The sequence below is a fragment of the Pyrgilauda ruficollis genome, unplaced genomic scaffold, assembly GCF_017590135.1.
Source record: "Pyrgilauda ruficollis isolate IOZ18807 unplaced genomic scaffold, ASM1759013v1 scaffold1, whole genome shotgun sequence".
NCBI classification, from domain to species: Eukaryota; Metazoa; Chordata; class Aves; order Passeriformes; family Passeridae; genus Pyrgilauda; species Pyrgilauda ruficollis.
This window is the reverse complement of record NW_024508100.1, coordinates 5,458,293-5,483,769: the sequence shown is the minus strand read 5'-3', so window position 1 is coordinate 5,483,769 and position 25,477 is coordinate 5,458,293.

Genomic DNA, 25,477 nt, shown 5'->3' with positions numbered 1-25,477 from the left:
ATTTTTTTCCTAGTGCTTAATACCAGGCATCAAGGGAAGCAGGAAAAGTAAAAATTGAAAATAGAATGTGAAATATGAACTAAATATCTTTGGTGCAGAGTCAATTATATTATTAATTACAATCAATGGCTATGACACTTTTTTACCCCTCCCTACTCTCTGAAAACTTTACTGTGCTCAAAAGGTATTTCCCAGAAATATTTATTCACCTGTAAGCAATAGAGCAAAGCTGCAGAGCTTTGCTGAGGCACCCCAGCTAGGGCAGTCCTTTCCTTCTGCCAGCCCCTGGCTGCTGAGGAAGCGCTGTGGCGCCGGTGAGGTCTCAGTGCCACACACAATAGGAACAGCAGCAAGGGGCTGAGAAAGGGACATCTGACAGGGATGGAATTCAGTGAGGGGTTAAAGAGTGCTCTTTAATGGTCTTGGCCAGCTAGCTACAAAGGTCAAAGGATGTTTGGAACAGTCACAAGAACCTGAGCAGAAAATCTAGAAACTATATATCTATATCTATTTTTTCTATATTTTAATTATATATAATAGCAATGTATTTCTAATACATATGTTATATAGCTAGATATATATAAATATATAAATAAAGAGTACATGCATCTAATAATTTACATATACATATCTCTGTGCTCTCTAGTTACTTTTTCAGTTGCCTAAATATTTCAAGTTTAAGAACGGAGGAAAAAGTTAGAACTGTGATGCCTCAGAAAATAAAATCAAAACTCTTCTGTAACTTTGTCACCAAAAGCAGCTTCTTTACCCCTTAAAAAATATGTATAAAATTTGAAATGGAAAGATACTTCTTTCAAAAATCTACTAATATATTAAAATCTGAATATGTATTGTTCTCATTTGCCACCTTTCTATGGGACCTGCAATGTCAATACTGAATACAAAGTGAAGAGTAAAAAACTTTCCCCTTTAATCACAAGTGCAGCACTGTTAAGATGCATGCAGACCACTGCTCCTGTATGTTACTGTTCATGCTTGGATTTTGTATGTCTGTTGTACTTAGGCAGAATATACTTTAGAAATTAAAATGGTTTGTTATTTTATTTGCAATGCCAAGACAAGGGAGTCTTCAACATTGGTAATTAAAAAAAAAAAAAAAACCCAAACAAACAAAGAAATAAACAAGGAACAACAAAAAAAATGAGGGTAGGGGGAGGGAATGAGAAGCCTAATAAGGCAGAACTGATCTTTCTGAACTAAAATGTGTACCAGAGAAGCTGTAGGAGCATCATCACCTCTCTCTCTGGGATCTCTGAGGCCAGGGCTACCCACTGCATTAGAAGTCAGGGAATGGGAAAACAAGTAAAAGAAAATCAGTAAGTTATGATCCCCAGGGTGTTCATTTTGAAGCTGGATTGCAATAGAAGCACTAATGTTATTTTCAATAAGGTGTCAGAATCGTATCTAAAAAAGCATCATTACAACTGGCACTGCTGGTGTGTTCTCCAACCAGTGGCCCCTAAGAGGGGAATTAGATTAATGTAGTCCCAGGATCTCTGAGAAATGTTAGAAAGATCCCAGTGTTCCAGAGGGTCCTGTGTGCAATCAGGATCCAAGCCAACACTGGATGTGCTCAAGGCCAGGCTGGATGGGGTCTTGAGCATCCTGGTCCAGTGGAAGCTGTCCCTGCTCATGGCAGGGGGTTGGAACCAGAGGATCTTTGAGGTCCTTTCCAGCCCAAACAATTCTACAATTCTATGACAACACTGTTGTGAAGTTCCCTTTGGCAAAAGAAGCAATATCCTATTTTGCAGTGGTGGTTTGATTTGTAGGGAACTTTTGTGTGAAACGGTGGTGAGAGCACTGAGCCAGGATGTGTGAGAGATAGTTAGGTTTAGTTGCTTCTTCAGTCTGAATAGATTTCCCAATTTTCTGCCTAAATATCCTAAAAGCTTGGATATTTTATCTGATTGTTAATTTCCTGATAACTGAGAGGCCTGGATTTGACCTGATATAGAGTCAGGTCTTCAAATACCTTTAAACAGAACTCACAGATGCCATGGCAAAGTAAGCCACATGAGTATAAATATCCTTGATAGACACAGAATCGGGAAAAACAGACTCAGCTGACATTTCTGAATGAATAAAACTTGCATGTATCATTTTCCTCATTCCTCCTCTCCATAACAAGGAATCTGGGCACAGGAGCCCATTTTTCTGTTATGTCTGGTCATGACAGTGCAGTCAGGCTTCTAGTTCCAGATGAAATAATCCTCTGTCCACATGTGCAATACAAATAATAACTGTAATAATAAAAATACAAATAAAACTGTATGTTTAATAAATGAACCCCTCTATATAGAGTATGATTTCATTTTGAACTTGTTTTTCTGTGATCTTAAAAGTTTTATTTTTCTATTCCTCAGGTACTTCTACACTCAGTATTGAATTATGCTATATGAAAAGAGATAAATTTTGTTTTATTATATATTGAAAGAGAGCATTCAGATAATAGAAGTCCATAGTAAAGTAAAGCAATGCAATTTGATATACTGCTTCAGCTGAACAGAACTTACCATTATCTTTCTTATCCCTATTTTATAGTTTTCACTTCATTTCATTTCTTTATAAAATTATGTACATTCAGTCTCAGTCACAGTGTGGACATTCAGAGATGTAGACATGACATATAAATAATACAGCCTTTCTTCCCTCTTTCTGTTTCAGATTATAGACCTAGATTTTGGACAAGTGCATAAATTTTGTATTATAGCATGAGAAGCAATTAATCCCATTAATAAGCAATAATTCATATAATTCAGATCATGGGCTGTCACTATGAATTACTTCATTAGCCAGCTTTTTACCCCAGGCTAAAAAGCCAGCTTCATTAATTCTGTAGAAGGCTTATTTTCTTCTCTTGAAAAAACACAGTCGAACCCACTTAAAGGAATATTCTTCTTAATGACAGATACCATCCAAGAAAAAAATTATTCAGCAGCAGGTCTTCATACATGTTAAACTTATTTAAAAGATAAAACATTTAGATCACGTTTATGTACGGAATGAATGTCACCAGAAAGATATTTGTTATGAATAATGATTTCCTTCATTGTGCAGGATCCCAGTTATAGTCTGGACCTGATAATGAGCATATCATGCTCACATGGAGTTGAATATACTTATTACAAATCATTTTAATGATGCATTAACTTTTAATTAGATCTGCATTTCAAATTAAATATACAATGAGGTGAATAACTGGATTGGGGAGGGAAACTTAGGCAAGGTTTCCCCACATTCATTTTATCTCTTCCGAGCTGTGACATTAACACACATTTTATTGAACACCTTCCTTGCTATGTTACATCCTGGGAGTTGCAGGGAAAAGTATCAGGGAGGAATATGGCTTTCAAGTGCTGCCAGGATTATGGTTTTCAATGTTTTCCCTGTGTAGTTCTCCAGGCAAGTAAAGGGAATTCTGCAAATCCTGTAAAACGCAACTTGAAGAATTCATTGCCAAAATATTTAAGGCATCTCCACTGTATCTTTTCTCTAATTCATAACACTAAAGGAAAATATTTATTAGCAGTGCAATGTGAAGAAGAAAATAATGTTCATTTTCTTCACTGAATTAAGAGGTGTGTCTGTGAGTGAAATGTTGCTCTCCATGAGCAAAGATGGACGGCTTGTGAGGGTTGTAAGAACTATTATCCTCCAATGAAGGAGCTAATGAATAAAATACCACCTTCAATTACAAAGTAAGAAAATGTGACTGCCTTTAAACTGTTTTCTTGTAAGACACAAGTGAAACATTGTCCTTTGGTCTCGTTTCTGCATATTCTGGTGTCTGTAAATGAACTATTAAAAACAAATTAAATGATATGTCAATAAGCCAGAATTACTTTTATAATTGAATCATAGTAGACAACATGCTATAAATATTTTTTCACTATTTATAAAGAGTTGGATAATGCCCTGCCAGGCATGACGCTGAAAATTTTCCATTATATGTCCTTAATACTCAGCTCTTTCATTATTCAGTATGTCTGAATATTCTAATCTGCTCTTGAAGAAAAAAAAAAAAAGTACAACAATATCAGAGCCCAGGACAATTATGTCACATTTTTATTAGATTAACTATGGGTTGTAAGTTTACCTTAACAACCACAAACATTTCTAAATAAAACCAAGATTACTCTTTGCTTGATTTTTTCCAGATGAAAGGTTTGTGGACTTTTTTTCAAAGGAAATTATTATTTTCATGCTGCTATATACTAGCGAAGTGGTGAGAAATGCTTCCTTTTATTGAGATGGCAATGGTGTAGCAGCTGTGATACAAACACCACGCTGGATGAGCAGCAAATCTTGCAGTGTAGAATTGTTCCAGTAAACGTTAAGTGATTTGAAAAGACCTGACAGGCGAGAACAGCAAGCCCTGGAGTCATGTAAAATGCAAGAGAAATACCACTTTATGGATGCTTTATGATGGCTTCAGAAACAGAAACAACAAACTAGCTATTAAAATATAATTTAGAAATAATATTGCTCCCAGTTTGAAAACTAGCTATGAGAAATAAATTCTTTTTCATTCAAGAAAAATCTACAGTCCTAAGAAATGTTCTTATTTCTTGTATGTAGCTACATTTGTCTGGACTGTATGGAAATAACATTCAATTATATGCTACATTGGTACCAGTCAGAATAGCTTATAGCTGGGGAGGATATCTTCCCTCCCTCTCTCCTTGGTGGCATATTTTTGAGTGTATTTTAACAAAACCCTCAGAAACAAACAAGGGAAATTACTCAACATCCACCAGAAAGTGTGAAGAGTGAAGAAAATGAACAATAAGCCAAATAATCCATTAATTCAGCAGTGCCTGCTGGCTGTACAATGCAGAAGGCTCTGCAAAGGCTGGAGCCACAGAGGAGACATTTCTGGTGTAGCCATTTTGTAACAGCAATTCTAAATCTCCTTCTGAGCTGAGAAGTGAGGAGTAGATTGTCTAACAGAAATACTTGGGGGATTTAAGGTGGAATTGCTAGACTAGGTAGAATTGCTATCCTTTTTTGGTCTTTGGCCAGGGTACTAAAGTTGTCACTCTGCTAGCAAAGAGCACCTGGGGATTCTTAATGACCAGACATGGGCACGACCTCTGTTTTGCAAGTAATCCAAAAAACAACACATCCTACAGAACACTGATCCTTACCACTAAGCAGAAACACTGAGGGAGGAAGGACTGCCAGGAGGAAAGCATTGCAGCTTAAGGGGGAAATAATTCAACCTCAACCTTTCTGCATCACTGCCACAAGGTTCAGTGTTGCAAATTGGCAGTGCCATTGACCCCACTTCTGTGAAGCACTTAAGCGTGTGCTTAACTTGGAATTAATAAAGCGGTCAGGAAATGTCATAGCACTTTGCAAGCCTTCCCTTCCTGCCATTTTATTATTCACCTAAGCAGCGAATTCATGCTGAGGCTTTTGTTTTAAGGGGATGCAAGAAAAAAAAAGTAGGTTTTGTGATTGTGCTGTGTATTAATGAAAAACAGCTGAATGCAGTGCTCTTACTCTGTCAGGTCTATTCACCAGAGCTATCCACACATCACCAAGTAGGATATGACTGGATACTGTCCTACCTGTGCTGGTCAGGTAGATGACTGACATCTACCAGAGGCTTAACTCAGCAGTTCTGGGCACCTGCAAGTCTCTAGGCACCTGCATCTGATCCTTGATTGCAGTGTTCCTTTCCCATTTGTTGCACACATTTCCAATGTGAGGCTTTTGTAAGAAATGCAGTAGTACCTGGTGTCCAGTGAACAAGGGCTCCAGGAGCCCTCTTTTCCCTGATACTTGGACACAAGTTGCTGTGTTCACCTCTGGAAATCTGCTTGGTGACTGTGTGTCCCTATTGCTTGAAGCCTGCATTCAGTGAGTTCTCCTCCTAGGACTGTACTCAGAGAGCAAACTTCAAAGAGCAAATGAGGCATATTGTGTATCTGTTTCATAGTACCTAACTCAAAGATCACCTGTCATTTTTATGGTCTGCTCCAGCTTATATTCTTAGGGGGCTGATCACCTGAAAGTTCCTAGTAATTGGATCACAGGAGTATATTTTCATTCTTGTCTAGAAGACATAGCATTTTCTGAGTTAGCAAAAATGGGTCTGCAGCTATAGCAGCGGCAAGAAGAGCATTTAACTAAAGGATTTTCTCCTCTTCTTCCTGTAGCAGAGCCTAATCTGTTGCCTGTCAAGGCAGGGTGATCACTGACAGCCGTGATGGATGAACTGGGAAAGAAATATTTATAGATATTCATATTGTTTTTATTTCCATCTCTCCATTCATTGCTAACCTTCCTTCATCCATCCCACATAACATGCCTGTCGTCTTTTATACATTAATTCTGAATTCAAATTCTTCCCTCTTCTTTTTTTTTTTCCTAGAATTTTATGGTCTTTGAAGATGATGACCACATCTGTTCTCTAGTTATCAAATATGTTTCTTATTTTAATGATTTCCTTTGTCTTTCTAAGTATCACCTTCAGCTGATCTAAAGTTTGGTTGCACTGATACTTTTCTCATCTCCCATTTACTCTATGCTGGAGAGCATTTTGCCATCCTGCTCTCAGGGACTTTCATCTCTTTCTGTCAGTTGTCATACAGTTGCAATTTGGGCAAAGTATTATTACGCCTTTAAGCTTATCTGTTTCTGCTACCTTTGTCTTTTTGATAGCTGAGAAGACAAATGGAATAAAAGACAGTTCACTCTACTTACTGTGACTCCACTGTCTGAATTTTGTGTTGGTATTTCATTGCTTCTTTTAAGCAGCTGAGAAGATGAGCATACTTAGGGACTGTTTTTGTCTTTAATAAAAAGCATTGAATACAGAAGAAATTTTGGGAAGTCTCATCACCTCAGGATCTCCTCAAAACAGAGTGGAACACAATGCATCTGGATTCTGAAATTTCTCCCTATTTCTTTACTACTACATCACTGGGCTCTGTTCTGAATGAAGCAAAGGTGTGAAATCTCCCATTATTTCATTTAAGCTTCTTCTCTTCCCCTTCTCATCCATAGCTACTCTCCTGCGTGATGCCAGGGAAGCCACAAGAGAAAATGCTCCTGCTCTGCTTACACCGAGCTGGCTCCTGCCAGGTCAGCCCAGGTCGCGAGGAGGTCCCAGGCCAGGTTCTGCTCTGTCAGGGACCTACATGCATAATAAACTACCTAGAGGTGAACTCCTGCTTCCAGGCACTGAAATCCCAAAGCTGCCCCTTTGGATCTCACTTTTCACATCTGCATAACTGGCCTAATCCAAAGTTCCTTGTGTGGATAGGGTGGGAACACATCACTCTTGTAAGATGCAGCTCTCACCCTACATGAAGTTGGTGTTTTTTTTAGCTTTTAGAATAGAAACCACCAAATTCCCTGTATGATGCAATCACAGAGACCTTGCATTTCCAGGACTTTATATAAACTCATCATGCTGCCTGTGCTGTTCTGCATACATCTGTCATTTATAAGCAGAAACTAAGAAAATCCCTCAGCTTGTTTCTGAAACTCAAACATAAATGTGTGCACTGCTCAGGGGACAATTGCTTGTCATCTGTTTTTCAAGGGTTCTTTTAACAGAGATTCAGCCAGCCAACACATTGTTCTGCCATGCAGAAGCTGATCTCTAGAAAAAATATTTATGCATGTAAAGAAAATTAGAATAAAGGGTTATATGTCCCTTCATTACTGTTTCATTTTGTATTCTCTGTAATAGCCCATATCATTATAAATTCATGATATAGTCCTGTGAATGTCATTGTTATTTAGCATTAGTTAAGCAGTGGTTAATAGACCTTCACCATGTTGCTGGGCCACATGTACTCTACACAGTCATTGAACAGAGACTTGCTGTGAAAATTTTGCTGTTCTGTCAAAGGCAGGTTAACACTCAAAATGCTGTTAGCACTTTTATCATGTTGGTCAAATTTGACTGCTTACAACCACTTTATCCTAAAATGAATGGGATTTACTCTTATTTTTTTAAGCTAATAAGAGTGTTTGTTGTTATCTTTTTTTTTTCTCTTTAGTACCACCCAAGTGCCCAAGTACCACCTTCCAATACTTCACCACATCAAGCAGCAAACTGCCAACCACAAGCCTGAGGGATGGAGTCCTTCTGGGACTGCCAGAATAAGTGTCAGTTGTGTAATCCCATAGTTACACCAGCTTGTAGGAACTCTACTTGGCTTCTTTCAACCAGAGTGATCAGTCATTTCCCCATCTTTTTGTACATCACTGGCACTTGTAAGATATTTTCCAGCAGTTTGTTCCCTGCTCTCTCCCAGCGGCCTTTCTCCCCCGGGCAGAAGTGGGAGACAATCAGGAGTGACCGAGGCTCTCAGGCAAGTTCTCAATATTCCAAGGTTTCTGCCCAGACACTGAAGTTCAGGAACCTCTGTTTCTCTCCACACAACAGAAAGACATATTTCTTTTCAAAGAAAGCCAAGATGTTTCATCATCAAGAGGTACAAGCAATTATCAAACCCATGGTTCCAGTCCAGCATATTACTTGCCAGGAAAATAGCTCACTTGACATTACTTGTAGACAGTTCTCTGCACAACACAGTGAAAAATTCCTAAGAAAACACATTTGGCATTATTTTAGCCTGTTTCTGCTTTGTTCAGGAAATCCCTCATTCTTTTTCTTCATTACTCCATTTAATTTCATTTCTAAGGCAGTATTTGGTATATGGAAGTTGTTAGCTAACAGAAAAGTAAAATTACAAAAAACAAGAGCACATACATGGCCTTATTGAAATAACACTATTGTCTAAAAGTAAAGCTTTTTTTTTCCTGATCATGGCTTCTTCCATGACTTCCTTACAATTCAGAGTATGTGTCTTTCTGAAAAATTCCCCAGCCCAACTCAGCAGAAGCCAAGGGGACTGGTTCAACATCATGGCTGCTGGGTGGGATTTTGGGGCCAGTGACCTCTGGATTGTCATGTTTTTATCACTGCAAATGTTTCCAGCTCTCCCAGCTGTGAAAATGCCCTTTGTAGACATGCCTAAGGTGTGCCAGGTGCTCCCAATACATCTCTTTTTTTCTGCAGTTGAAGCCCGTGTTTGAACTGCTGTACACTGTTGTGCTCAGAGTCAGTTCTGAGCAGGGATTTTGATACTTTCTTCACAATTTTGCTAGGCACTCTGTCAGGAATCAGCTTTTCTGATGGCTAGAGAAGAAGAAAAATTTGCTTTACCTTGGCAGCAGTGGGGCACATCTCTGCTGAACCCTTCTGAACCTCACTAAAACACATCTTTGGTGTTCTGTCACAACAGTGGCCACCAGCACAGAAGGTAACGCAGCAAAGGTGTCCAGTGACAGTCAAGACAGCATGGAAAATACTTCTGGGGAGCTATTTGCTTGGGATCTGGAGGTCCTTTTTGCTACCACAGAAAAGGTGTTTCAGAGCTGTGCCTCTGTCACCCATCCTCCCCACCGAGCTCAGTGGGTTCACAGGGCCAAGGTGGAAGAAGCTGGCAGTGGAGAGCACAGGCCAAGAGCAAAAGGGAACATGCAGGAGAGAACTCCACTGTCCTTTACAAAGAAATGGCCAATTTTTTTCTGTTTTCTGATATGAAAATAAATGTTACCTTTTCCATGTTTAAAGTTATTGGCCTATACTGTTCTTACTTCATCTGTCATCAGTCTCCTGAATCTCTGTTGTGCTATATGGATGCTCATACACATTTGTACACTAGTCTATCACTATATTTTCTTTTCAGGTCCACACCATCTTAAAGAATATTTGACTTATTAATGATCCTTCCTATGCAGCAAGGCTTTATACTGTAGGAAGGAAAGATGAGTCTTCTGCTCAGTATTTCTGTTTTTCCTCCATGTCTTCCACTGACTAGCATAAAAGTACTCAAATTTCAGTTTTTACAATCTTTATCTGTGAAGATTTCAATTGACAGATCTAAAACTCACGGTGTTCTCCTCTGTGCTACTCACAAAATGTGTATGTTTTTGCACACATATGTACCTAACCATGTGTCCAGTCATTCCCCCAAAAAAATTTCCCAGTCTAATCTCATCTAACTGCCACAGAAAAGACATTTCTCCCTGTGGCAGAAAAGGGGATTCTTTTGGTTACTGGAGCCCAGGAGAAGGTCAATTGCTTCAAAGCCTTCAGCCTGAGGAAATATTATTCCTATCTGCACTCAAAAATATTTAAATATATATATATAAATAAAATGTAATAAATAAAATCTTGAATAAGGATATCAATTTTTAATTATTCAACTACTAAGCAACACAATAAAAAGTTAATATGATTATAATGTGTTATTAATGAACAATTAATTACTATAATTACAAGGTAAGTCTGATGAGCTGAGGAAGTGGTTTAGTGTAAATTATTAAGGCAGAGTTTTGATCTTCCACCTATAATGTCTAGTGGATTTAGAACTGAATATGGACCAAACTGCATTTTCAAAGCTGCACAGATATAAATCCACAGGAGAAAACTGATTATATACTTTCTTGTAGTGACTGTTTGATTATGTACTTTCTGGTGGCTAATGTTATACAGTTTTAGAGTGCTGTCTGGTGGTGGAGATGATTGTTAATTAATTTTATCAGAAGATATGTAGTAGCCCTTATGTTATTCCCTCAGAACAACTACGACAGGATAAAAAAGTCTAAATCCTAGAATAATTTCATTTTGACTCCTCATTATTTACTTTTTCATCTCTTCAGTTTGTATGTTTTATTTATTGCAAGTATTTTTACTAGTTCATTCTGTGAACATACAAACAGAGAACTTCAGACACAGGAGCTGGCAGATTTCTCACATTCAGCAGTGGAAACGTAAAGCCAGAAGGAAAGTGTGTGACAATCCAGTCCAGTCTTTTCCATAACACAAACTATGGCATCCCACCTACTGAACCACGCACTGGACCCAGGAACTCCTCAACAAACCAATGCCTCATTTTAAAAAAGGCATTCAGTTTCAATTAAGAAATTTATGCTAGTGAGGACTTCACTATGAGCCTGATAAAATTGTGCCAGTGATTATCAAGTCCCCACTTCAAAAAGGCCAGTTTTGTTTCCAAATTAATTTCAGGAGTATGAAGCCATTGAGATCCTAGTACAAGAGAGAAGAGTCTGAGTCCATTCAAATGGCATCAGCCTCCTCCTCCTCCTCTCCTCACTACATAAACCTTCACAAATCAATGCCCACAGCATTGCCATCATTTCTGTAGCAGGCTTTCCTCTCATTCCCCTCATTTCCCACTCATTCTGTGTCTCCTCTCTGCTAGGCCTTGTCATTAAATTTCAAGCAACCTCTCCCAAGGAGAGATCTCAAGGACAACTCTCACAACCAGGATTTACATTCTAATTTTCTGTCATGATTGGCAAGTTAAGAAATAAGGAGCTTATTCCAAAAAACTACATTTTCTCCCCTCATAGAGCTTCCCAAATAAAGGAAATAAAGTCTTTTTATAAGCCACTTAAAAGGAAGGATGTTTCTTTGCTTATATAGATTACCTTTTTCCTTTGTACTAAAACCAGTAAAGAGCTGCTAAAATTTTTGATACTTTTTGAAACATACCATTCACCTCTTCAGACCTATTTTCTTTATTAAACCTGCCTAACTGCTTTTTTTAACATTACACTATAACAGGTTTTGGATACATTATTTATTTTATATTGAGGACCATTTAGCACCCTTGAATCCTATGAATCATCCTCCAACCCTAAGTGTGTAAATAACACAACAATTTCCTTCACCCAAGGATTCACAGGGAGTTGAATTTAAATCACAAGCTGAGTGTTCAAGTGCCAGAGCCCTGAGTGTGACAACTATTCATATTAACCACAGTTCTACGTTTCTGAATGCCACAAAATAAAAGCTTCCTTGCAAAAAATTCCAAGAAACTGAATGCCAATCTCAGTTTTCAATCCTTTCATTGAAACCTTTTCCAGAGCACGTTGCCCTTATATTTCTTATTAAGATAGCCTTTAAATCATTATAAAATCTGATTTTATAATTACTAAAATAACAGCTTTGTGTTATTGCTTTCATCTGTCCACTGTGGACATAAACATGGTATAATCATAGCCACATTTCTTTTTCTTTCTCCAACACTTCATTTTTATTCATGATCAGTCCCGTGTAAAGAGAGAAATTTGCTCTCAGTGTGAAAGCATAGGGCCCTTGGAAGAAAAAGAGAAGAGAAAGAAAACAGTGCAATGTGCATCCAATTCAGACAGAAAAATTATTCCATTATGATCAAGACTTGATAAAAAAAACCAACAGTTCACATATTAAGCAATAGTACAACATCGTATAAAACTTGTGGGATGTTTCAGCCTAGTCTCAGTTTAAAACCTGTATTAATAGTGCAGTTAGTCCTTTAAAATCACAACAGTTTCCACAAACCTCCAAATCCTAGGTAATTAGGGTTTTCAATCATGACAGTGTTCTTATTACAATGGCAGTTTTGGCAAATAGCAGGTACTCATAGCTCACTGAGGAGCTATATCCTCACTTGAGACCTGCCATCACCAGCCTAATTGCTTCCCAGTGAAACAATAGCATTTTTTGTTCAACTACCATCTTTTGTTATTCTGCAATTGGAACAGAATATTGTGAAATTTAACTTCTCTGCTCTAAGCTGCAAAAGAGCTTTTCATGGCATGTTTACAAAATACTGGCATGTGCAGTTTTCTCTTGTGTTTACAGAGAGAACGAGCATTTATTTATCACAAGAACAAGAGTCTGGGCTTCCTTAAGTTGAAACCCTATGAAAGTTTAAAAAATACAGCACATAAAGTCACTGGAACCCTTACAGGGTAGTTGAGAGGACTAATGAAAAAGCCACAGGACCTATTCTTGCTTCAGTTACCAGCCAAGAGCTTTTATACCCACAACTGGTTCCACCAGATCTTCTGTGCTTGCGGGCAGCCACATCCATGTCTTAAAGAAGTCAGGAAATCTATTACTCAGCTGTAAGTTTCCATGTATTATTCGTATTTAGCAATCCCAGGCAAGACTGGCAATTTCAGGGCAGAAACATGAAGCAAGTCTGAGAATTCCCATTCTGCCCAGAGCAGCAGTAGCCCTGCAAGAGACCACTGGTAGCCACACCAAAGTGGAGACACTGGTGATCTGTTCTGCACCCTCAGCCTGGTGACATTTGTCACAAATTCCAAACACACAAGGTGTCATTTACCTGTCACTGTGCAGCAGCTCCACAGTGCCACCACGGTGGTGCAGACACTATGAAGTAAATAAATCCAGCACTCACACTGCTTGGTGCTGGATGGTGCATCAGCATTTCTGTGAAGTCAGGGCAGTTTCTTTTTTTTTCCTTCACATGTCCTTTTTGTCTCTTTCCAAAAGCACCTATTTAGGAAGATTTATTATAGTGTTTTTAATTCTGAGGAGACTCTTCTAAAGTACCTTTGGCTGAACATACAATAATTTTTGGTTTCTAGGCTGACTGAATTTCATTACTTTAGCAGAAAGGAAACACTTCTATAAGTAAAAATGTCCCAAACTGCCCATGCATACTACTATGGAGACAATATTTTGGCCTGGATGGATTTTTGAAGTCATGAGTTAGGACAACTTCACGTGAGAATTTCTCAATCTGTCTGAGCAGTTCTTCTCCCAAAGATCTTGTTTGTGCTACAATAACCAAGCTTGAGATCAAAAAAGCAAAAATTACTGTGTTCAGATCTGCACCTTGGTGAAAGAACCACAAGGGCTCCATGAAATCTGGAGATGAAAGAAGCTTCTTTTCCAGAAGCTGTTGCTATGTGAATCTTTGGTGGAACAGATCATGCTGGCTGGGTTTGTTCTGCCTGTTAATTTAATTACTTTCCCCCTGTACTTTTTGTTATTAGCTGACACAAGCATGCTCTATGCAAAAGAACCTAACATTGGGAATTGTACTGACTGTAGAGCTAAAAGAAAATATACAAAGGTACATTTATAGCAGTTGTAAAAATGCTTATTTCATCTTTCTGAAGGTCATAAAGATCATAATTTCTCCTAAATTTAGTTCTTTGAGGCCATAACCAGCCTCTTCTATTGTCTAAGTGAATAGGTATTTAGCATATACCAATTCCCAAACGATCTCTATTAGAAACAGCTTTGCAGACACAATCTGGGCAGTCAAATCCAGGATAATAAACCCCCACTGACTGTGTCTGCCTAGTGTTGTGGGGACACCAGGTCACTCCTTCCTCACTGGCAGGGAGATGCTCTTCCTCCATCTTCACCAAGGACGAAGAGCTCTGTTTCCAGGGGAGCTGATACAAGATGGGGCCTCAGAGCCCCCTGAGGAAGCTTTTCCCATCTCAAGAGGAAGAAAGATCAGCTGAGAAATTTCTGCCCATAGGAAGGATGAGAAGATGATCCCAGGAGCTGTTTGAGGGGATTCTCTCTGTCTAAGTGGACTAGCAATGGAACAGAAGACATTCCTGGAGCCAGCTGGGGTCCAGAGCTCCTCTGGTTCCACCCACATGGACCTCTGGAGCAGACATGGCCAGCTGATGTGCTCAGCCACTGTACACCAGCTGCCTGTATGCCAGTATGAGGCCAAGTATCAGCCTGCCCAACAATGGCCCTGTGTAGGTCATGGGTGTTTCTCTAGCAAGGACAGACCTCAGGGAAGCCAAGGGCCCTGTCTGGCAGTCCAGCAGAGGTCCAGGTGCCAGGGAATGTGGCAGCACTTCAGGACACAAGCAACAATCTTCCCCAGAACACATGGAGAGAAAATGAAGACATGAACAGACAAACAGTGTAGGGACAGGTACAGTGGGTACCTCCATCAGGTGACAGAGAGGAAATGGTGCTGGGAAGGGACACAGAAGCAGTAAGACATCAGCCATGGCTCTTCCTCTCCAGAGTATTTTCTTTTCACAGTATTACTTTGGGATCTCCAAAGAAACTTCTGAGCCCACTATAGGACAGGAAAGTCTCCCCACCTAAATTTGGATAAGCATTATGTAACTGATCTAAATCACTGTAAAGAATCATTTATATTGTACCAATATCAGAAGAATCAATTATTTGCCAACCATCCCATTTGCAATGGGAGGGAGTGAAAAGGGAGTAAGTTTGAAATGGATTATGCATTGTAAAATCACTCGTGCTGCTCTTCTGCAGCCTGGCCTGATACACGTTTTTGACTGATATTGCTGGAATGAAACCTGGCCCCTGCATTTTATGGAGTTGTTCATAAGTTATACCTTGCTTGGCTCATTTGGATGAAATGGCCTAGGACTCCAGCTCTGCAACAGCATCATACTCTCTGGATTTAATTTAACTTCAAAAAGTAAATAGCCTGTTTTGTTTTGACGTCAAAATAGTTCTGATGCTAGAGCAGTTGATATCCGAGGGACTTGGCCATCAAAGCCCAGTTGCTGTCAACATGCCCATTATTAAAGCCAAGTTTTTAAACTACTTTCCAGAAATATATGACAAACTATCCTCCTTCACATATGCATAATTTTTAACATTCCCGTTGCTGGTACAGAGCCAGAGCTGCTGTGTTAGATGTACTCATTAGGATCCCAAATGGCTCTGGTAAAACCAGTGGGAGCTGTTTTGTTCTGCCTGTTGTAGCAATAGAAATTTGGGATGCAGTGGCTGTGCTGTGCACTGAACATGCTTTTACCTGGACATATGTCCCAAAGGTTGCTCTGGGGACCAATACAAAACAAGAATACATGACTGTGGGGCTCTAGCAAGCTGTCCTGTGCGCTTCTGTTAGAGCTTCTCTACACTGAGCATAAATACCTACCTCTCACCCAGCAAAGAGTGTTAGTGCCTGAACTGGGGCCATAAGGGAGGACAGGTAGATGTGGAACCACCCTGGCCCTGTGCTGATAATTTTGTTACATTGCACATACCCAAGAAAGGGCTCACAGCTGCTGAAGTCTCACTCCAAAGTATTGTTCCATGCTGCCTACTTTCTCCTTTCCCTGGATCTGTTTCTCTCACACAGTTTCCTTCAGATCTGTCTCCTTCCAGTGAGGCAGGTTGCTGTCATGGACATGCTGTCTTAGGTTCAGCTGGTTCTGCAGCATTGTTTTCAGTGAAAACTCTAATGAAATAGGAATTTTCACACCTGAATGTGATGTGGAGCATCTCTATTTATTGATTAGATTTTATTAGATTGATTCTAAGTTTTATTAGATTGGAAATTGCCTGCAACTGTTTTTTAGGTATAAAAAGAGCTTCAAAATAAAGTGACAAAAAGGACAAAACTGATGCGACATATTTTCGTTTCTTCCTCATTCTGCCCTCAATGGCTGAAAATCCAATTTTACAGAAATTATTTCATTATAGTGATATTCCCTAATTTCTTTTCCTCTTTGCCGTATATAGCTGTAAGCAGGAGAAAGTGAGATTTCTTCTTTCTTCTTAGCCATACTTATCTGAGCTCTCCTCTGCAAAAAAGAGTTAGATGCTCCACAGAGAGATGCAAACAGGAGAGCTCAGTGAGGCTGCCCAAACATCCTGCGCCCCTAAATGCCCCAAGAGTATCTGGGACACGCAATGTGCCAGCAGATGGGATGCAGACCTACAGGGTCCTGGGCTCTGTTGGACTGGCAGCTGGAGGGGATGAAAAATACCTGAAGGCACTTCATCAGTAGCAGATGCCTTTGCTTCTGCAACTGAAGGAAACCCCAGAGCCCTGTGATCAGCCTCTGCATTGTGCTGTTTGCCTCACCTTTCACCATCACTACAGCTGAGCTTATAAAATTTTGGCTTTAATATAGCTCCAGAAACCTGAATTTGCTCCTGGCCAACGGTTCAGCACATAGCAAAGAGCAAATGTAAATATTTTTAATATCTTGATATATCCTTGCTATAAAGAGGAAACAGAAAACGACATGCCAGCTATTTTAGTGGGTCATTGCAAAATCCATATCTCCCCCATGCAGCAGTCGTTAATGCAATGGGAGCCATACGGCAACGTTCAGTTCAAGATCTTTAGCATGATATCATATGCTGTGAGATTTTCTCTGTCAGGGAGGAGGAGACTTGAGAAACCCAATGAGCTGAAAACACAAGCAGGGCAGAGAGAGGGAAACTGAGCTGAGTATCAACAAAACCTTTCTTTCCAAGCACCTTTACCTCCTGGAGCATGAAGGTAGATGAGAGAAAGGAGGAGTGTGAATTGTCCCAAAGAGCCCATTTAAGTGGTTTTTGCCTTATCATCAGAGGAATAAGGAGGCAGTGGGACTTGGGTCAGGATCAAGAGTGCATTTTAAGTGCTTTTTCCCCCTCAGGAATCATTCTGGGAAAGGCAGATGAGAGAGAGGAGAAAAACTAGACTGAGCCTTGACAGGGCATTTGTAAGCACTCCTTTTTCCTTTTGCTTTTAAATTTCATGTTTAACTTGCTTCATATGGAGGGAGAAGAGACCGAGGCTGTGGAATTCACAGAAAACCACTCATGGAGAGCTCTTTGACATTTCTGCCTTTTCCCTTGTCATTGAAAGAGATACAAGGAATTGGTGTGAGACTGAAAGAAAAAGCCCAGACTTGTGAAAGTGCTGTATGTGTAGTCCCTGAGCAGATTCCAGGCCAAATCCTGACATCATTACCAAAATAAATTTTATTTTTTCCACACCAGCTACTCCCAGGAATTTAAATAGGGGTGTACTGTGTCCCTAAGAATAACAAAATCAAGGTACCTGGCAAGTCCACAATATTTATGCATGTCTGTGGCCCCTCTCTACATTGGTCAGCTTGTCAAAGGGGTAGAAATGCCACATAATGAAAGGCATTTCACTGAGAGAAGAGACATTGGAGAACTCAAATTTGAAGACTCTAGACAATATTTAGACTTCTATAAATGTTGTCTGAATGGAAACTTGGGCAGGAAATAGTAGTTTTTAAAAGCTCCAGGAAAAAAAAAAAATTAATTTCACTGAAAAAAAAAATCTTTTTAAATAGGATGGAATTTTATCCTCAGGGAGGTATGTCACAAATCTCCCATTCTTCTGATCAAATCAAACTTTCATTTGTGACTTTTCTGCAGAGCTCCTCAAGCTACAGCACAGAACAAGAGACACACAGAAGACAAAATAAAAAAATTTTCATGAACTTTTTATTCTGAAGCACATTTTCAAACAAGGAGGTTATATTCATTGGTGCCAAGGGTGATGTAACATTCATAATGATCACCACAAATTATTACTTAAATCAAAATGTGCTCTCATTTTCATCTGAGTAGCTGCTTCCTCCTTCAGTTCCAATAAGCTCTCTTTTCCCACCAATAGCAAACAGACTAATGAAAATGTGACTTTTCCTTAAGTAACTTTCCTTATTTATGTCTTTAGACCACCATGGCTAAAACCTGTCATCACAGAATGAATCCTAGTAGATACACCACCAAAATCATGTGATCATATTTGATTTTGTGATCATTAAATAGATACTTGGATAAGAATTACTCTGTCTACTTGATGCTGCTTAACCAGGTCTTAAAGATAGTTCGAGGGAATTTGAAATTTCTTCTCACTGTAATTTGATTCAAAGTCTTTGTTATTTGCATGTCCAATGCTTTCAATACTCATAAAACTGACTTTACTTTCCAGTGTGAGCAAAAAAAGTTTTAATTGTTTTCTAAACCTTTCATTTTTTTCAAGGAGGAATCTTTAAAAGTGAAAAAACCTGAAAGGCAGGACCATAGTCCATGCCTGTATAAGGTGAGCAGGTAGGGCATGAAGGGTGCACGATCTATCCAGAGTATATCAAAGGTAAACAAAACTCAAAATAGATCCATATTGGTTTTTTGGATGGCTTCAAAACTATGACTTTTCAGAAAGATTCTTTAATGTGTTTGAGTTGTCCTTTCACTGATGAGTCCTGGGAACCAAAGTGGTGACCTACCCACATGTTTCAAAGCAACCCCAATGGTCCTATAAATTACATCCTTACATACCTGCCCATGGAGCACTGCTGAAGTCCCTCAAAGGTGATTTCCAGTCTGGAAGATATTGATAGAGGCATTCTCTCTAACAAGAGAATTCTACTTGGTTAAGTCAAAACAACCCCTGAAATTGCATTAACCTCAGCAGAGGTTTATTTGAAGGCAGCAAGAGGAAGAAATCTCATTTTTCAGTATCCTTAGAAGGAAAGAGTTCTGGCTTTCATCGTAGAGATGAAACATATGAATGATCCTGCATCCCAATGCCTTTCCTGCAAAACTGAGGAGTGAATAATCTGAATGTTTCGTTTTTGTCAAAATAAAGCATTTCAATTGAGAGTAAAAGAATTATTTTGTTTACACCAAAAATGTTGACATTTTCAAGTCCTGTTTGTAATCCACATGAAGACAAATGTCAAAATTGCCCAATGTCCTGTGAAATGGAACTTCTGCCCCCTTTGTCCTTTGCTTGAAGCAATAAGATATTAAGTGTGAGACGATGAATTAGTGTTCATGTCCGTTCAGTCCTAGCTATCTACATTCAAGAAAAGTTCCATTTACTTCCAGTCATGATGACAACTTATGATTAGTTCCAGCTGCAGTGTTGACATCTGTCTACTGCAAACTGAAGAGACTGTCAGTTCACCCATTAGCAGCAATTCAGCTGGGTTTGAGTTCAGCATGGCAACTTTAAACCAAAAGGAGTGTTTCAACACAGTTACAAGAGCACATACACTCTATTCTCCTTAAGGTGCCATTACAGTGAAGGACTGTCCTTGATATTTTGGAATGAAGCTTGGTCTTCAGATCTTTCCTGAAATTAGGCAATTTCAAAGTTTCTTTCCTCTATTTCTTTTCAAATGGAAAATGTCTGCTCTGAAATCTCATTAGTTTTCAATATTTTTACCCTACTATTAGCTCTTAGAGAATTTGAAAGTAGAAAGGAATACAAACTACTTACTTTGGATTCACTTGGATTTTTCTTGACTTTCGCACCTTTTAAAAATAACTTTGGACTTAGGATATTTTTGGCAAGGCTTCTGAGGACCTGTCTGCCAGAAAAGAAAACAAAATTACTGATCTGGTGAGAAGCAGATGGATTATAAAAGGTATCTGGCACAGAATAGATGTGAAAATGAAGAGCAGAGAATGAATCACTGGTTGCAGTCTTTTAGGAAAGTGTTCCATTGACCATGAGGATTACCAGAAAAAGGGTCTTCCATCTCTTACACATGCAGTAAATATTAACAGTTTCAGGAAATCAGGGATGACTTTTGCCGGTGGAAGTGCATATATGGTTTCATACTACGGCACAATGAATTTTCTGCCCTCTCCTGGTTGGAGAAAAATATTTCCCAGTTCTTCCATGCCTCCTGGTTGTTGTGGCATCTCCAAGGCTGAACTCACAGCACTGTCACACTCCCTGATCCCTCACATCACCTTCCTGCTGGCTAGCCCCTGAATCAGGGTGGGAGTGAGTCTGCTACACAACAATACCCAGGAGTAGGGAAGGAAACACAAATGCCACAACAGAGTGGATGGACACATATGGACCAAGCCACACAGTGCTCCAAATGTGAGCTCATGCTGTCGTGCCACCTGTTGGAACACCACAGGCAGAGACCAAGAGGAAGAACCTCTGTCTTCTTCCCTATGTGGACTCGCCTTTGGAAAATTGCTGAGATAATAGCCCAGTGAGCAACTTCTTTCCATAGAAACAAGCACAGCACTATATTCCTGACAGATGATTTAAGGAAAGTTCATCAACCTACAAAAACGGTAATTCAGCTTTCACTTTGAAGAACTGTTTCTGCATATCCCCATTGAAATTCATAATTCTCTTGGATTTTTCTAGAAGAAGTCATTTATTATTCAATAAATTTGATAGTATACTTAGCTAAAAATCTGTGAAAACATTCAAGAATGCCTTCTCTTCCTTATTTTCTCTCCAATGCCCTGCTTTGACTCTGTCAGCATGCCACACTGCTCTTGTGAGAACTTGCATTTTCTGTGCATGCTCGGTTGGTGTGCACGCAGCTGTGCCACACCCATGCAGCTGTGCCATGCCCTGGTTACAAATGTTCGGTTCCCAGCAGTGGCTTTCATGGGGACACTGTCATCAGCAGAGATTTTGCTGCAGGTTTCAAATCTGGTACTTTTATAGCCATGAAGTGTACAAAAGCCTCTGGTCCTGAGCTCATATCTAGGGTTCCTGGAGGGCCAGGACTAAGGCTGTAAGACTCAAGCCTTAAATGAAGATATTTTGATGGGTGGACACAAGACATTTTAAGACACTCTTTTGAATCTGAGCTGTCTTAGCTCTGTTGAAAAGTAACCTGAAGGTAGTTATTAAAAATTTTCTTCTTGAGCTCTGCTTGGGATCTGAAATTATCTGATCTGATCTAAAATGTAGTGATCATAAATCAGATGTAGCTTCACTCTTTATGTGGCTATTGTAACAGATGAGTGCTGCATACAAATAAAACCTCCTGTACAGTAAAGATATCTACTATAAATGTAATTTTAACATTCTATTTTTGGCAGTTAATATCCTGATTCTGGTCTTACGTGCGCTGGTTTTATATCAGTGTGGTCTCATTTACATCAATGGACTTAGTCACTGGTATTTGGATGTACCTGGGCACTCTTCATTGGAACATGGCACAGAGCAGCAGAAACAACTGAAAAGTTCCTCAGGCATTGAATACCAGTGCCAGAACTCAGTCACACTTTCCCTTTGCAAGGTGACCATGGCTATTTTACAGTGAGTCAGAGCCGAGGTAAGAAAGAGCAGCACTGGAGGGAAGATGCTGAAATATTAAAGGCAGAAGCATGAAGTCAGTGCAAGGCATGAACGGAGCTGCTTTGCTGTACAGGAGAGTCAGGAGAGCAGAGCACTGACATGGACACCTGTGGCATCAAGGATAAAGCAACCCTCAGTACTGGCCTGACCCTCTGGGAACGTATGACCCACCTCTGAGGGATTTTTCCTCCCTAAACAAGAAACAGTTCTGGAAAATTACTTCACCACAGAGGGATTTTTGCTTTTCTGTCTCTCCCCCCGTTTTGCCTAACACCAGAAACTGTGAAAACACAGTGCCATTATACTGGCTAGAGGCTACGAGGGTATGGGAGAGGAAGAGTCACACCTGCCTCCTACCAGCCCTACTCCACTGTAACACAATCAGTGTCCACAAAGGCAGACTCTGAAAGCCAGGAATTGCATTTTACTTCAGACTTACTTCAGCCATTTTAAGCCCCTGTCAACCTTTTAGAACTGGGATGGTTTTTTCTTTTTTTTTTTTTTTTTTTTTTTTTAAACAAAGCTTAGTAATTCATGACTTGGATGTGAGATGGAGTGAAATGATGAGTTGTTCTTGCTTGATGGGTGTCACCAGAGCATCATGCACTGTGCTAATTTCTCAGCTTGTGAATAGACATATTTAGACTGACAGTTGAAAGTGGGCTGCAGATTCCACTTAAAACATGTTTTTCGTGCTGAGTAATAAGGGCTAAACACAAACCAATTCTGGCAGTTAAACTACACACTTAAACCTTTCATAGTGTTGTCAAACACTATAATCCTTCAAAAATCTGAGTTTGAATAGCCTCAATATTTTATTTAATGAATTTTAAATCCTATAATTACCATAATTAAGACACTCCTTTTGGATCATGTCAGTGTGCTGCTCAAAGAGAGAGAGAAAGCTGTAGGCAATTTTCACTAAAGATTTTCCTGAATGCAAATGATACATGGAGCTCATTTTGAGTTCTTTATGATGTCATTTGGGGGAGCATTTTTTTTGAATTGGTGTGGAAAGTCTGTAACACCATCCAAGGAAAAACTTAAATGGAAAGGGCCTTATTATCTCCAAAAATGGCCCTTCCTGTGCTGGCTGTGCACCTAATATGGATGTTTTATTTAGCTGAGGAAGTCATGATGCAGTGGCTAGGCTGCACTGGCCTAGGCAACACCTCATCCCAAAAGAGCCCCCATCCATATTCTCTTTTCCCTTATCCTCATTTCCTTCGGCCTTGGATTCCAAGGCCTCATGCCTACTGTATAAGGGCACCTGGGGAGGTGAGCTAGGTTGGGAGATGTCAATGAGATGTCATGAGATTTGGCCACTTACTCATTCAGGCTTCACCACAAATCTTCGCTGCAGAAAAAAAAAGTGTTAAATAATTTTATGATTAATTAGGAAATCAAAAGCTGGTTGAAATCACAACTCATCTCACCTGCAGAATACAGGCAAAGGAATACCAATTTAAAGTTTCAATACCACATGTTGCTAAAGAGCCTTTTCTCTGGTACCTTCAACCCATGACAGGAGAGGATTCTCCTGCCGCCCCAAACAGAACCTCTTTCCACTCCCCTCCATTTCTAAGGTCCCACTTTTTCTGCCTGCTGGTGAGAGCCCCTAACACGTCTCAGCCCTTCTCCTTCTTCTCCCAGCTCCACCACCAGGCTGGGCAGATCATTGAGCTGATGACACCCCACAGAGCTGCTCTCCCTGATGCCATCTGAGAGCAGCACCAGGCCCTGCAGCCTGAGACCCGGAATGCTGAATGCTTTCATGGTACTCCCTCTGGGTGGCCACATCTTTCTCCTGCACACAGAGGCAGCAACTTCTCTCCAAGTGGACACCATACCTACGCTTTCTCAATGACAGCAGTGACCACCAACTGTGGAGAACTTCATAGGAGCAGGTATGACCACATCAACACGTAGAAAATTAGGGTTACTTGTGGCTCAGTGGCTATGGGCACTTGGTATTTAGCAGTTTAAAAGGTTTCACAGCAAACAAATAAATATCTCTGAGAAAAAATTCTTCTTCATGCCCAAACCTGCAGTTCCCAGCCTCATCAAAGGCATCTCCAAGGAAAGCACATGCAGCTAGATCATTTAACACCAATCAAAGAACAATAGTTATTGGCTGATTTAATTTAAATGGCTACAAGATATGAAACAGGAATTTATATAAGAAAAGACTTTTTTCTTTTCTAGGCACAATAGGAAATAAAGGATGTTTTTATTTTATGAGGAAGGTTGCAATCAAAATTAATAATTGAAGGTACCAAAGAAAAGGTTCTTTAGCAATATGAGGTATTGAAATTTTAAACTGGTATTCCTTCACCTGCAGGCAAGATGAGTTGTGATTTCAACCCACTTGTGGTTTCCTAATTAAGCATAAAATTATTTAACACTTTTTTTCTGCAGCAAAAATTTGTAGTGAAACCTGAATGAGTAAGTGGTCAAATCTCATGAGTCTTCAATGCCCATCTAAGTCTTAAAGTACAGGTAAAGCTTTATACCCTAAGTATATATTCTCAGCCCCTAACTGTTGAATTGCACTTTTTTATTTTGATTTAAAAATGGCAAACAACACAAAAATTAAAAATGCTAAGTGAGCATTTATGTGGATAAATACCCTTTTCATAGAATCCTAGAACTTTTTGGGTTGGAAGGGACCGTAAAGATAATCTAGTTCCAGCCCCCATGCCATGGGCAGGGACACCTTCCACTAGACCAGGTTGCTCAAAGCCCTGTCCAAACTGATCTTGACGACTTCCAGGCTTGCATTATCCACAGTTTCTTCTCTGGACAGCCTGTTCCAGTGTCTCATGAGCCTCTTAACCCCGTTTCTGTAACCAGTTTGGCTCCTTTCCTATGTGAAACCAAATTTAATCAAAGAAAAAGACAATCAAGGTTATCATTGATGAAAACCAGTAGTCTTACTGATTTAAGTGAAGTTAAGCTGTGTCTTAACCAAATACACCTCTGACACAAAAAGGAAGAAAGATGTTTTCATTTATCCCAAAATAGGATTTTAAAAACACTGAACCATTTCATTCACCTTTATTTTCATCCAGAAAATTTATTTTTTTGTCTGTGATTAAAATCCCATACTTCAGGGTATGCTTCCTACAATATATCCTATTTCTCAGGTGCTGGAGGCAAACCCTGGGGAGTATTATTCCTTACTTAGTGTGTGCCAGACCATATTTGACACAGTCCATTACACTGACACGAGATTTATCCTTCTGATAAAAGGAGCAAAATCTTAAGCTGGGCAAACAGACTTTGATATCTTCAGAGTGAAAAAATATCTGGTTTTTAAAACTCTGCTAGTATTCACAAGCCCAGAGGTTGTGTTTGTGGTGCCTGTGCTAGCATTAAGGTATCATTTAAAAGCCCAAAGAAAGGCAAATGATTGTATTAGCTGTATCTGCAGGCCAGTTGTAGAAGTACTGATTGCTTGCTGTATCTTCTACAGACAGCAGGAACTTCACTCTGCAAATCAGACACTCTAATTTAAGAGGGGTCTGTCTCTCTGCATAAGAGATTATGCTGTTGAAAGGAAGCCACTGTTAGAGAAAGTATTTCTTCTTAAAGCAATATTACCCTAAAGAATCTCTATGCAAAGCCTGAAGTGCCCAACTATAAATGAAATATCATAATATCAATAACATTATCAATATCAACTAATAGAATTGGAAAGATGATGTTAAGAATAAACACTGAAATGAGAATGTTTGTGAAATATCCTAAAGTGGTTT